Raw genomic sequence first — 12,589 nt, 5'->3', positions numbered from 1 at the left:
AGCAGTGCTCATGGCAGCGCCTTCGCACGGCAGCCAAGAACTCGACACCGTCATGAAGCCTGCATCTTCCGCGACATCATCAACGCGTATAAAAGACCGACACCCGTCACCAGCGCTTTGTGAGCTAGGTGGCTCTGCCACAACAGAGTCCACTAACGTGCTGACCTTTGCAATACAAGCACTCGTATCAATTATCGCCCGTGTTCTGCAACGGGCCGTGATTACTGCTCCCGGGAATGCCTCGTCAATCTGCGCAACTGCGGCCCTCGGTACCCCAATGAATTGCGGTGACCGAGCACACCAACCAGCCCCGTAGCAGTGCTGATGGCAGAACCGTCGCATGGCCTCCAAGAACTCGACAACGTCATGAAGCCTGCATCATCGGCGGCATCATCACCACATACAAAAGACCGACACCCGTCACCAGCGCTTCGTGGGCTAGGTGGCTCTGCACAACAGCGTCCACTAACGCGCTAACCTTTGCAATGCAGGCGCTGGTATCAATTATCGCCCGTGTTTAGCTACCGGCGGTGATTACTGCTCCCTGGAATGCCTCGTCGATCTGCGCAACCGCGGCCCTCGGTACCCCAATGGATTGCGGTGCCAGAGAAACACCAACCACCCCGTAGCAGTGCTGATGGCAGCCCCGTCGCACGGCAGCCAAGACCTCGACACCGTCATGAAGCCTGCATGATCGCGACATCATCAACGCGTATAAAAGACCGACACCCGTCACCAGCGCTTTGTGGGCTAGGTGGCTCTGCCACAACAGCGTCCACTAACGCGCTGAGCTTTGCAATGCAGGCGCTGGTATAAATTATCGCCCGTGTTCTCCTACCAGCCGTGATAACGCCTCCCTGGAATGACTCATCGATCTGCGCAACCGCGGCCCTGGGTACCCCAATGGATTGCGATGCCGAGAGACACCAACCACCCCCATAGCAGTGCTGATGGCAGCACCGTCGCACGGCAGCCAAGAACTTGACACCGTCATGAAGCCTGCATCATCGGCGACATCATCAACGCGTATAAAAGACCGACACCCGTCACCAGCGCTTTGTGGGCTAGGTGGCTCTGCCACAACAGCGTCCACTAACGCGCTGACTTTTGCAATGCAGGCGCTGGTTTCAATAATCGTCGTGTTCTTCTACCGGCTGTGATAACTGCTCCCTGGAATGCCTCGTCCATCTGCGGAACCGCGGCCCTCGGTACCCCACTGTAATGCGGTGCCAGAGAGACACCAACCACCCCGTAGCAATGCTGATGGCAGCACCGTCGCACGGCAGCCAAGAACTCGACACCGTCATGAAGCCTGCATCATCGGCGACATCATAAACGCGTATAAAAGACCGACACCCGTCAACAGCGCTTTGTGAGCTAGGTGGGTCTGCCACAACAGCGTCCACTAACGCGCTGACCTTTGCAATGCAGGCACTGGTATCAATTATCGCCCGTGTTCTGCTACCGGCCGTGATTACTGCTCCCTTGAATTACTAGTCGATTTGCGCAACCGGGGCCCTCTGTACCCCAATGGATTGCGGTGCCCGAGAGATACCAACCACCCCCGTAGCAGTGCTGATGCAGCACCGTCGCACGGCAGCCAAGAACTTGACACCGTCATGAAGCCTGCATCATTGGTGACATTATCAACGCGTATAAAAGACCAACACCTGTCACCAGCGCTTTGTGGGCTAGGTGGCTTTGCCACAACCGCGTCCACTAACGCGCTGACCTTTGCAATGCAGGTGCTGGTATCAATTATCACCCGTGTTCTGCTACCAGCCGTGATAACTGCGCCCTCGAATGACTCGTCGATCTGCGCAACCGCGGCCCTCAGTACCCCAATGGATTGCGATGCCGAGAGACACCAACCACCCCCGTAGCTGTGCTGATGGCAGCTCCGTCGCACGGCAGGCAAGAACTCGACACCGTCATGAAGCGTGCATCATCGGCGACATCATAAACGCGTATAAAAGACCGACACCAGTCACCAGCCCTTTGTGGGCTAGGTGGCTCTGCCACAACAGCGTCCACTAACGCGCTGAGCTTTGCAATGCAGGCGCTGGTATCAATTATCGCCCGTGTTCTCCTACCGGCCGTGATAACTCCTCCCTTGAATGACTCGTCGATGTGCGCAACCGCGGCCCTCGGTACCTCAATGGACTGCAATGCCCGAGAGACACCAACCACCCCCGTAGCAGTGCTGATGGCATCACCGTCGCACGGCAGCCAAGACCTTGGCACCGTCATGAAGCCTGCATCATCGGCGACATCATCAACGCGTATAAAAGACCGACACCCGTCACCAGCGCTTTGTGGGCTAGGTGGCTCTGCCACAACAGCGTCCACTAACGCGCTGAGCTTTGCTATGCAGGCGCTAGTATCAATTATCGCCCGTGTTCTCCTACCGGCCGTGATAACTGCTCCCTGGAATGCCTCGTCGATCTGCGGAACCGCGGCCCTCGGTACCCCAATGGATTGCGGTGCCAGAGAAACACCAACCACCCCCGTAGCAGTACTGATGGCAGTACCGTCACACGGCAGCCAAGAACTCGACAACGTCATGAAGCCTGCATCATCGGCGACAACATCAACGCTTAAAAACTTTGCAATGCAGGCGCTGGTATCAATCATTGCCAGTGTTCTGCTACCGGCCGTGATAACTGCTCCCTGGAATGACTCGTCGATCTGCGCAACCGCGGACCTCAGTACCCCAATGGATTGCGGTGCTTGCGAGACACCAACCACCCCCGTAGCAGTGCTAAAGACAGCACCGTCGCACGGCAGCCAAGAACTCGACACCGTCATGAAGCTTTCATCATCGGCGACAACATCAACGCGTACCAAAGACTGACACCCGTCACCAGCGCTTTGTGGGCTAGGTGGCTCTGCCACAACAGCGTCCACTAACGCGCTCACCTTTGCAATGCAGGCGCTGGTATCAATTATCGCCCGTGTTCTCCTACCGGCCGTGATAACTGCTCCCTGGAATGCCTCGTCGATCTCCGCAACCGCGGCCCTCGGTACCCCAATGAATTGTGTTGCCCGAGAGACACCAACCAATCCCGTAGCAGTGCTGAATGCAGCACCGTCGCACGGCAGCCAAGAACTCGACACCGTCATGAAACCGGCGTCATTTGCGACATCACCAAAGCGTATAAAAGACCGACACCCGTCACCAGCGCTTTGTGGGGTAGGTGGCTCTGCCACAACAGCGTCTACTAACGCGCTGAGCTTTGCAATGCAGGCGCTGGTATCAATTATCGCCCGTGTTCTCCTACCGGCCGTGATAACTGCTCCCTGGAATGGCTCGTCGATCTCCGCAACCGCGGCCCTAGTTACCCCAATGAATTGCATTGCCCGAGAAACACCAACCAATCCCGTAGCAGTGCTGAATGCAGCACCGTCGCACGGCAGCCAAGGACTCGACACCGTCATGAAGTCGGCGTCATCGGCGACAACATCAACGCGTATAAAAGACCGACACCCGTCACCAGCGCTTTGTGGGCTAGGTGGCTCTGCCACAACAGCGTCCACTTACGCGCTGACTTTTGCAATGCAGGCGCTGGTATCAATAATCGCCGTGTTCTTCTACCGGCTGTGATAACTGCTCCCTGGAATGCCTCGTCGATCTGCGGAACCGCGGCCCTCGGTACCCCAATTTATTACGGTGCCAGAGAAACACCAACCACCCCGTAGCAGTGCTGATGGCGACACCGTCGCACGGCAGCCAAGAACTCGACACCGTCGTGAAGCCTGCATCATCGGCGACATCATCAACGCGTATAAAAGACCGACACCCGTCACAAGCGCTTTGTGGGCTAGGTGGCTCTGCCACAACAGCGCCCACTAACGCGCTGAGCTTTGCAATGCAGGAGCTGGTATCAATTATCGCCCGTGTTTTACCGGCCGTGATATCTCCTCCCTGGAATGACTCGTCGATCTGCGCAACCGCGGCCGTCAATACCCCAATGGATTGCGATGCCGAGAGACACCAACCACCCCCGTGCCAGTGCTGATGGCAGCAGCGTCGCACGGCAGCCAAGAACTTGACACCGTCATGAAGCCTGCATCATGGGCGACATTATCAAAGCGTATAAAAGACCGACACCCGTCACAAGGCTTTGTGGGCTATGTGGCTCTGCCACAACAGCGTCCACTAACGCGCTGACTGTTGCAATGCAGGCGCTGGTATCAATAATCGCCGTGTTCTTCTACCGGCTGTGCTAACTGCTCCCTGGAATGCCTCGTCGATCTGCGGAACCGCGGCCCTCGCTACCCCAATGTATTGCGGTGCCAGAGAAACACCAACCACCCCGTAGCAGTGCTGATGGCAGCACCGTCGCACGGCAGCCAAGAACTCGACACCGTCATGAAGCCTGCATCATCGGCGACATCATAAACGCGTATAAAAGACCGACAACTGTCAACAGCGCTTTGTGGGCTAGGTGCCTCTGCCACCACAGCGTCCACTAACGCGCTGACCTTTGCAATGCAGGCGCTGTTATCAATTATCACCCGTGGTCTGCTACCGGCCGTGATAACTGCTCCCTGGAATGACTCGTCGACCTGCGCACCCGCGGCCCTCGGTAACCCAATGTATTGCGGTGCCAGAGAAACACCAACCACCCCCGTAGCAATGCTGATGGTAGCACCGTCGCACGGCAGCCAAGAACTCGACACCGTCAAGAAGCCTGCATCATCGGCGACATCATCAACGCGTATAAAAGACCGACACCCGTCACCAGCCCTTTGTGTGCTAGGTGGCTCTACCAAAACAGCGTCCACTAACGCGCTGAGCTTTGCAATGCAGGCGCTGGTATCAATTATCGCCCGTGTTCTCCTACCGGCCGTGATAACTCCTCCCTGGAATGTCTCGTCGATCTGCGCAACCGCGGCCCTCGGTACCCCATGGATTGCGATGCCGAGATACACCAACCACCCCCGTAGCAGTGCTGATGGCAGCACCGTCGCACGGCAGCCAAGAACATAACACCGTCATGAATCCTGCATCATCGGCGACATCATCAACGCGTATAAAAGACCGACACCCGTCACCAGCGCTTTGTGGGCTACGTGGCTCTGCCACAACAGCGTCCACTAACGCGCTGACTTCTGCAATGCAGGCGCTGGTATCAATAATCGCCGTGTTCTTCTACCGGCTGTGATAACTGCTCCCTGGAATGCCTCTTCGATCTGCGGAACCGCGGCCCTCGGTACCTCAATTTATTGCGGTGCCAGAGAAACACCAACCACCCCGTAGCAGTGCTGATGGCAGCCCCGTCGCACGGCAGCCAAGACCTCGACACCGTCATGAAGCCTGCATGATCGCGACATCATCAACGGGTATAAAAGACCGACACCCGTCACCAGCGCTTTGTGGGCTAGGTGGCTCTGCCACAACAGCGTCCACTAACGCGCTGAGCTTTGCAATGCAGGCGCTGGTATAAATTATCGCCCGTGTTCTCATACCAGCCGTGATAACGCCTCCCTGGAATGACTCGTCGATCTGCGCAACCGCGGCCCTCGGTACCCCAATTCATTGCGATGCCGAGAGACACCAACCACCCCCATAGCAGTGCTGATGGCAGCACCGTAGCACGGCAGCCAAGAACTTGACACCGTCTTGAAGCCTGCATCATCGGCGACATCATCAACGCGTATAAAAGACCGACACCCGTCACCAGCGCTTTGTGGGCTAGGTGGCTCTGCCACAACAGCGTCCACTAACGCGCTGAGCTTTGCAATGCAGGCGCTGGTATAAATTATCGCCCGTGTTCTCCTACCAGCCGTGATAACTCCTCCCTGGAATGCCTCGTCCATCTGCGGAACCGCGGCCCTCGGTACCCCAATGTATTGCGGTGCCAGAGAAACACCAACCACCCCGTAGCAATGCTGATGGCAACACCGTCGCACGGCAGCCAAGAACTCGACACCGTCATGAAGCCTGCATCATCGGCGACATCATAAACGCGTATAAAAGACCGACACCCGTCAACAGCGCTTTGTGAGCTAGGTGGGTTCCACAACAGCGTCCACTAACGCGCTGACCTTTGCAATGCAGGCGCTGGTATCAATTATCGCCCGTGTTCTGCTACCGGCCGTGATTACTGCTCCCTGGAATTACTAGTCGATTTCCGCAACCGGGGCCCTCTGTACCCCAATGGATTGCGGTGCCCGAGAGATACCAACCACCCCCGTAGCAGTGCTGATGCAGCACCGTCGCACGGCAGCCAAGAACTTGACACCGTCATGAAGCCTGCATCATTGGTGACATTATCAACGCGTATAAAAGACCGACACCTGTCACCAGCGCTTTGTGGGCTAGGTGGCTCTGTCACAACCGCGTCCACTAACGCGCTGACCTTTGCAATGCAGGTGCTGGTATCAATTATCACCCGTGTTCTGCTACCAGCCGTGATAACTGCTCCCTCGAATGACTCGTCGATCTGCGCAACCGCGGCCCTCAGTACCCCAATGGATTGCGATGCCGAGAGACACCAACCACCCCCGTAGCTGTGCTGATGGCAGCTCCGTCGCACGGCTGGCAAGAACTCGACACCGTCATGAAGCGTGCATCATCGGCGACATCATAAACGCGTATAAAAGACCGACACCCGTCACCAGCCCTTTGTGGGCTAGGTGGCTCTGCCACAACAGCGTCCACTAACGCGCTGAGCTTTGCAATGCAGGCGCTGGTATCAATTATCGCCCGTGTTCTCCTACCGGCCGTGATAACTCCTCCCTTGAATGACTCGTCGATCTGCGCAACCGCGGCCCTCGGTACCCCAATGGACTGCAATGCCGAGAGACACCAACCACCCCCGTAGCAGTGCTGATGGCATCACCGTCGCACGGCAGCCAAGACCTTGGCACCGTCATGAAGCCTGCATCATCGGCGACATCATCAACGCGTATAAAAGACCGACACCCGTCACCAGCACTTTGTGGGCTAGGTGGCTCTGCCACAACAGCGTCCACTAACGCGCTGAGCTTTGCAATGCAGGCGCTAGTATCAATTATTGCCCGTGTTCTCCTACCGGACGTGATAACTGCTCTCTGGAATGCCTCGTCGATCTGCGGAACCGCGGCCCTCGGTACCCCAATGGATTGCGGTGCCAGAGAAACACCAACCACCCCCGTAGCAGTACTGATGGCAGCACCGTCACACGGCAGCCAAGAACTCGACACCGTCATGAAGCCTGCATCATCGGCGACAACATCAACGCGTATAAAACTTTGCAATGCAGGCGCTGTATCAATCATTGCCAGTGTTCTGCTACCGGCCGTGATAACTGCTCCCTGGAATGACTCGTCGATCTGCGCAACCGCGGCCCTCAGTACCCCAATGGATTGCGGTGCCTGCGAGACACCAACCACCCCCGTAGCAGTGCTAATGACAGCACCGTCGCACGGCCGCCAAGAACTCGACACCGTCATGAAGCTTGCATCATCGGCAACAACATCAACGCGTACCAAAGACTGACACCCGTCACCAGCGCTTTGTGGGCTAGGTGGCTCTGCCACAACAGCGTCCACTAACGCGCTGACCTTTGCAATGCAGGCGCTGGTATCAATTATCGCGCGTGTTCTTCTACCGGCCGTGATAACTGCTCCCTGGAATGCCTCGTCGATCTCCGCAACCACGGCCCTCGGTACCCCAATGAATTGTGTTGCCCGAGAGACACCAACTAATCCCGTAGCAGTGCTGAATGCAGCACCGTCGCACGGCAGCCAAGTACTCGACACCGTCATGAAGTCGGCGTCATCGGCGACATGGTCAACGCGTATAAGAGATCGACACCCGTCACCATTGCTTTGTGGGCTAGGTGGCTCTGCCACAACAGCGTCCGCTAACGCGCTGACCCTTGCAATGCAGGTGCTGGTATCAATTATCGCCGTGTTTTTCTACCGGCTGTGATAACTGCTCCCTGGAATGCCTCGTCGATCTGCGGAACCGCGGCCCTCAATACCCCAATGTATTGCGGTGCCAAAGAAACACCAACCACCCCGCTGCAGTGCTGATGGCAGCACCGTCGCACGGCAGCCGAAAACTCGACACCGTCATGAAGCCTGCGTCATCGGCGACATCATAAACGCGTATAAAAGACAACACCCGTCAACAGCGCTTTGCGAGCTAGGTGGCTCTGCCACAACAGCGTCCACTAACGCGCTGACCTTTGCAATGCAGGCGCTGTTATCAATTATCACCCGTGGTCTGCTAGCGGCCGTGATAACTGCTCCCTGGAATGACTCGTCGATCTGCGCACCCGCGGCCCTCGGTAACCCAATGGATTGCGGTGCCAGAGAAACACCAACCACCCCAGTAGCAGTGCTGATGGCAGCACCGTCGCACAGCAGCCAAGAACTCGACACCGTCAAGAAGCCTGCATCATCGGCGACATCATCAACGCGTATAAAAGACCGACACCCGTCACCAGCGCTTTGTGGGATAGGTGGCTCTGCCACAACAGCGTCCACTAACGCGCTGAGCTTTGCAATGAAGGCGCTGGTATAAATTATCGCCCGTGTTCTTCTACCGGCCGTGATAACTGCTCCCTCGAATGACTCGTCGATCTGCGCAACCGCGGCCCTCAGTACCCCAATGGATTGCGATGCCGAGAGACACCAACCACCCCCGTAGCTGTGCTGATGGCAGCACCGTCGCACAGCAGCCAAGAACTCGACACCGTCAAGAAGCATGCATCATCGGCGACATCATCAACGCGTATAAAACACCGACACCCGTCACCAGCACTTTGTGGGCTAGGTGGCTCTGCCACAACAGCGTCCACTAACGCGCTGAGCTTTGCAATGCAGGCGCTAGTATCAATTATTGCCCGTGTTCTCCTACCGGCCGTGATAACTGCTCTCTGGAATGCCTCGTCGATCTGCGGAACCGCCGCCCTCGGTACCCCAATGGATTGCGGTGCCAGAGAAACACCAACCACCCCCGTAGCAATACTGATGGCAGCACCGTCACACGGCAGCCAAGAACTCGACACCGTCATGAAGCCTGCATCATCGGCGACAACATCAACGCGTATAAAACTTTGCAATGCAGGCGCTGGTATCAATCATTGCCAGTGTTCTGCTACCGGCCGTGATAACTGCTCCCTGGAATGACTCGTCGATCTGCGCAACCGCGGCCCTCAGTACCCCAATGGATTGCGGTGCCTGCGAGACACCAACCACCCCCGTAGGAGTGCTAATGACAGCACCGTCGCACGGCCGCCAAGAACTCGACACCGTCATGAAGCTTGCATCATCGGCAACAACATCAACGCGTACCAAAGACTGACACCCGTCACCAGCGCTTTGTGGGCTAGGTGGCTCTGCCACAACAGCGTCCACTAACGCGCTGACCTTTGCAATGCAGGCGCTGGTATCAATTATCGCGCGTGTTCTTCTACCGGCCGTGATAACTGCTCCCTGGAATGCCTCGTCGATCTCCGCAACCGCGGCCCTCGGTACCCCAATGAATTGTGTTGCCCGAGAGACACCAACCAATCCCGTAGCAGTGCTGAATGCAGCACCGTCGCACGGCAGCCAAGAACTCGACACCGTCATGAAACCGGCGTCATCGGCGACATCACCAAAGCGTATAAAAGACCGACACCCGTCACCAGCGCTTTGTGGGGTAGGTGGCTCTGCCACAACAGCGTCTACTAACGCGCTGAGCTTTGCAATGCAGGCGCTGGTATCAATTATCGCCCGTGTTCTCCTACCGGCCGTGATAACTGCTCCCTGGAATGCCTCGTCGATCTCCGCAACCGCGGCCCTCGGTACCCCAATGAATTGCGTTGCCCGAGAAACACCAACCAATCCCGTAGCAGTGCTGAATGCAGCACCGTCGCACGGCAGCCAAGAACTCGACACCGTCATGAAGTCGGCGTCATCGGCGACATGGTCAACGCGTATAAGAGATCGACACCCGTCACCATTGCTTTGTGGGCTAGGTGGCTCTGCCACAACAGCGTCCACTAACGCGCTGACCTTTGCAATGCAGGCGCTGGTATCAATTATCGCCCGTGTTCTGCTACCGGCCGTGATTACTGCTCCCTGGAATTACTAGTCGATTTGCGCAACCCGGGCCCTCTTTACCCCAATGGATTGCGGTGCCCGAGAGATACCAACCACCCCCGTAGCAGTGCTGATGCAGCACCGTCGCACGGCAGCCAAGAACTTGACACCGTCATGAAGCCTGCATCATTGGTGACATTATCAACGCGTATAAAAGACCGACACCTGTCACCAGCGCTTTGTGGGCTAGGTGGCTCTGCCACAACCGCGTCCACTAACGCGCTGACCTTTGCAATGCAGGTGCTGGTATCAATTATCACCCGTGTTCTGCTACCAGCCGTGATAACTGCGCCCTCGAATGACTCGTCGATCTGCGCAACCGCGGCCCTCACTACCCCAATGGATTGCGGTGCCCGACAGATACCAACCACCCCGTAGCAGTGCTGATGCAGCACCGTCGCACGGCAGCCAAGACCTTGGCACCGTCATGAAGCCTGCATCATCGGCGACATCATCAACGCGTATAAAAGACCGACACCCATCACCAGCGCTTTGTGGGCTAGGTGGCTCTCCCACAACACCGTCCACTAACGCGCTGACTTTTGCAATGCAGGCGCTGGTATCAATATTCGCCGTGTTTTTCTACCGGCTGTGATAACTGCTCCCTGGAATGCCTCGTCGATCTGCGGAACCGCGGCCCTCGGTACCCCAATGTATTGCGGTGCCAAAGAAACACCAACCACCCCGCTGCAGTGCTGATGGCAGCACCGTCGCACGGCAGCCGAAAACTCGACACCGTCATGAAGCCTGCGTCATCGGCGACATCATAAACGCGTATAAAAGACAACACCCGTCAACAGCGCTTTGTGAGCTAGGTGGCTCTGCCACAACAGCGTCCACTAACGCGCTGACCTTTGCAATGCAGGCGCTGTTATCAATTATCACCCGTGGTCTGCTACCGGCCGTGATAACTGCTCCCTGGAATGACTCGTCGATCTGCGCACCCGCGGCCCTCGGTAACCCAATGGATTGCGGTGCCAGAGAAACACCAACCACCCCAGTAGCAGTGCTGATGGCAGCACCGTCGCACAGCAGCCAAGACCTCGACACCGTCAAGAAGCCTGCATCATCGGCGACATCATCAACGCGTATAAAAGACCGACACCCGTCACCAGCGCTTTGTGGGATAGGTGGCTCTGCCACAACCGCGTCCACTAACGCGCTGAGCTTTGCAATGAAGGCGCTGGTATAAATTATCGCCCGTGTTCTTCTACCGGCCGTGATAACTGCTCCCTGGAATGACTCGTCGATCTGCGCACCCGCGGCCCTCGGTAACCCAATGGATTGCGGTGCCAGAGAAACACCAACCACCCCAGTAGCAGTGCTGATGGCAGCACCGTCGCACAGCAGCCAAGAACTCGACACCGTCAAGAAGCCTGCATCATCGGCGACATCATCAACGCGTATAAAAGACCGACACCCGTCACCAGCGCTTTGTGGGATAGGTGGCTCTGCCACAACAGCGTCCACTAACGCGCTGAGCTTTGCAATGAAGGCGCTGGTATAAATTATCGCCCGTGTTCTTCTACCGGCCGTGATAACTCCTCCCTGGAATGACTCGTCGATCCGCGCAACCGCGGCCCTCGGTACCCCAATGGATTGCGGTGCCAGAGAAACACCAACCACCCCCGTAGCAATACTGATGGCAGCACCGTCACACGGCAGCCAAGAACTCGACACCGTCATGAAGCCTGCATCATCGGCGACAACATCAACGCGTATAAAACTTTGCAATGCAGGCGCTGGTATCAATCATTGCCAGTGTTCTGCTACCGGCCGTGATAACTGCTCCCTGGAATGACTCGTCGATCTGCGCAACCGCGGCCCTCAGTACCCCAATGGATTGCGGTGCCTGCGAGACACCAACCACCCCCGTAGGAGTGCTAATGACAGCACCGTCGCACGGCCGCCAAGAACTCGACACCGTCATGAAGCTTGCATCATCGGCAACAACATCAACGCGTACCAAAGACTGACACCCGTCACCAGCGCTTTGTGGGCTAGGTGGCTCTGCCACAACAGCGTCCACTAACGCGCTGACCTTTGCAATGCAGGCGCTGGTATCAATTATCGCGCGTGTTCTTCTACCGGCCGTGATAACTGCTCCCTGGAATGCCTCGTCGATCTCCGCAACCGCGGCCCTCGGTACCCCAATGAATTGTGTTGCCCGAGAGACACCAACCAATCCCGTAGCAGTGCTGAATGCAGCACCGTCGCACGGCAGCCAAGAACTCGACACCGTCATGAAACCGGCGTCATCGGCGACATCACCAAAGCGTATAAAAGACCGACACCCGTCACCAGCGCTTTGTGGGGTAGGTGGCTCTGCCACAACAACGTCTACTAACGCGCTGAGCTTTGCAATGCAGGCGCTGGTATCAATTATTGCCCGTGTTCTCCTACCGGCCGTGATAACTGCTCCCTGGAATGCCTCGTCGATCTCCGCAACCGCGGCCCTCGGTACCCCAATGAATTGCGTTGCCCGAGAAACACCAACCAATCCCGT

The sequence above is a fragment of the Haemaphysalis longicornis genome, unplaced genomic scaffold, assembly GCF_048455015.1.
Source record: "Haemaphysalis longicornis isolate Haplotype H1 unplaced genomic scaffold, Haemaphysalis longicornis Haplotype H1 scaffold_4, whole genome shotgun sequence".
Lineage (NCBI taxonomy): Eukaryota > Metazoa > Arthropoda > Arachnida > Ixodida > Ixodidae > Haemaphysalis > Haemaphysalis longicornis.
This window is presented reverse-complemented; position numbering follows the sequence as displayed.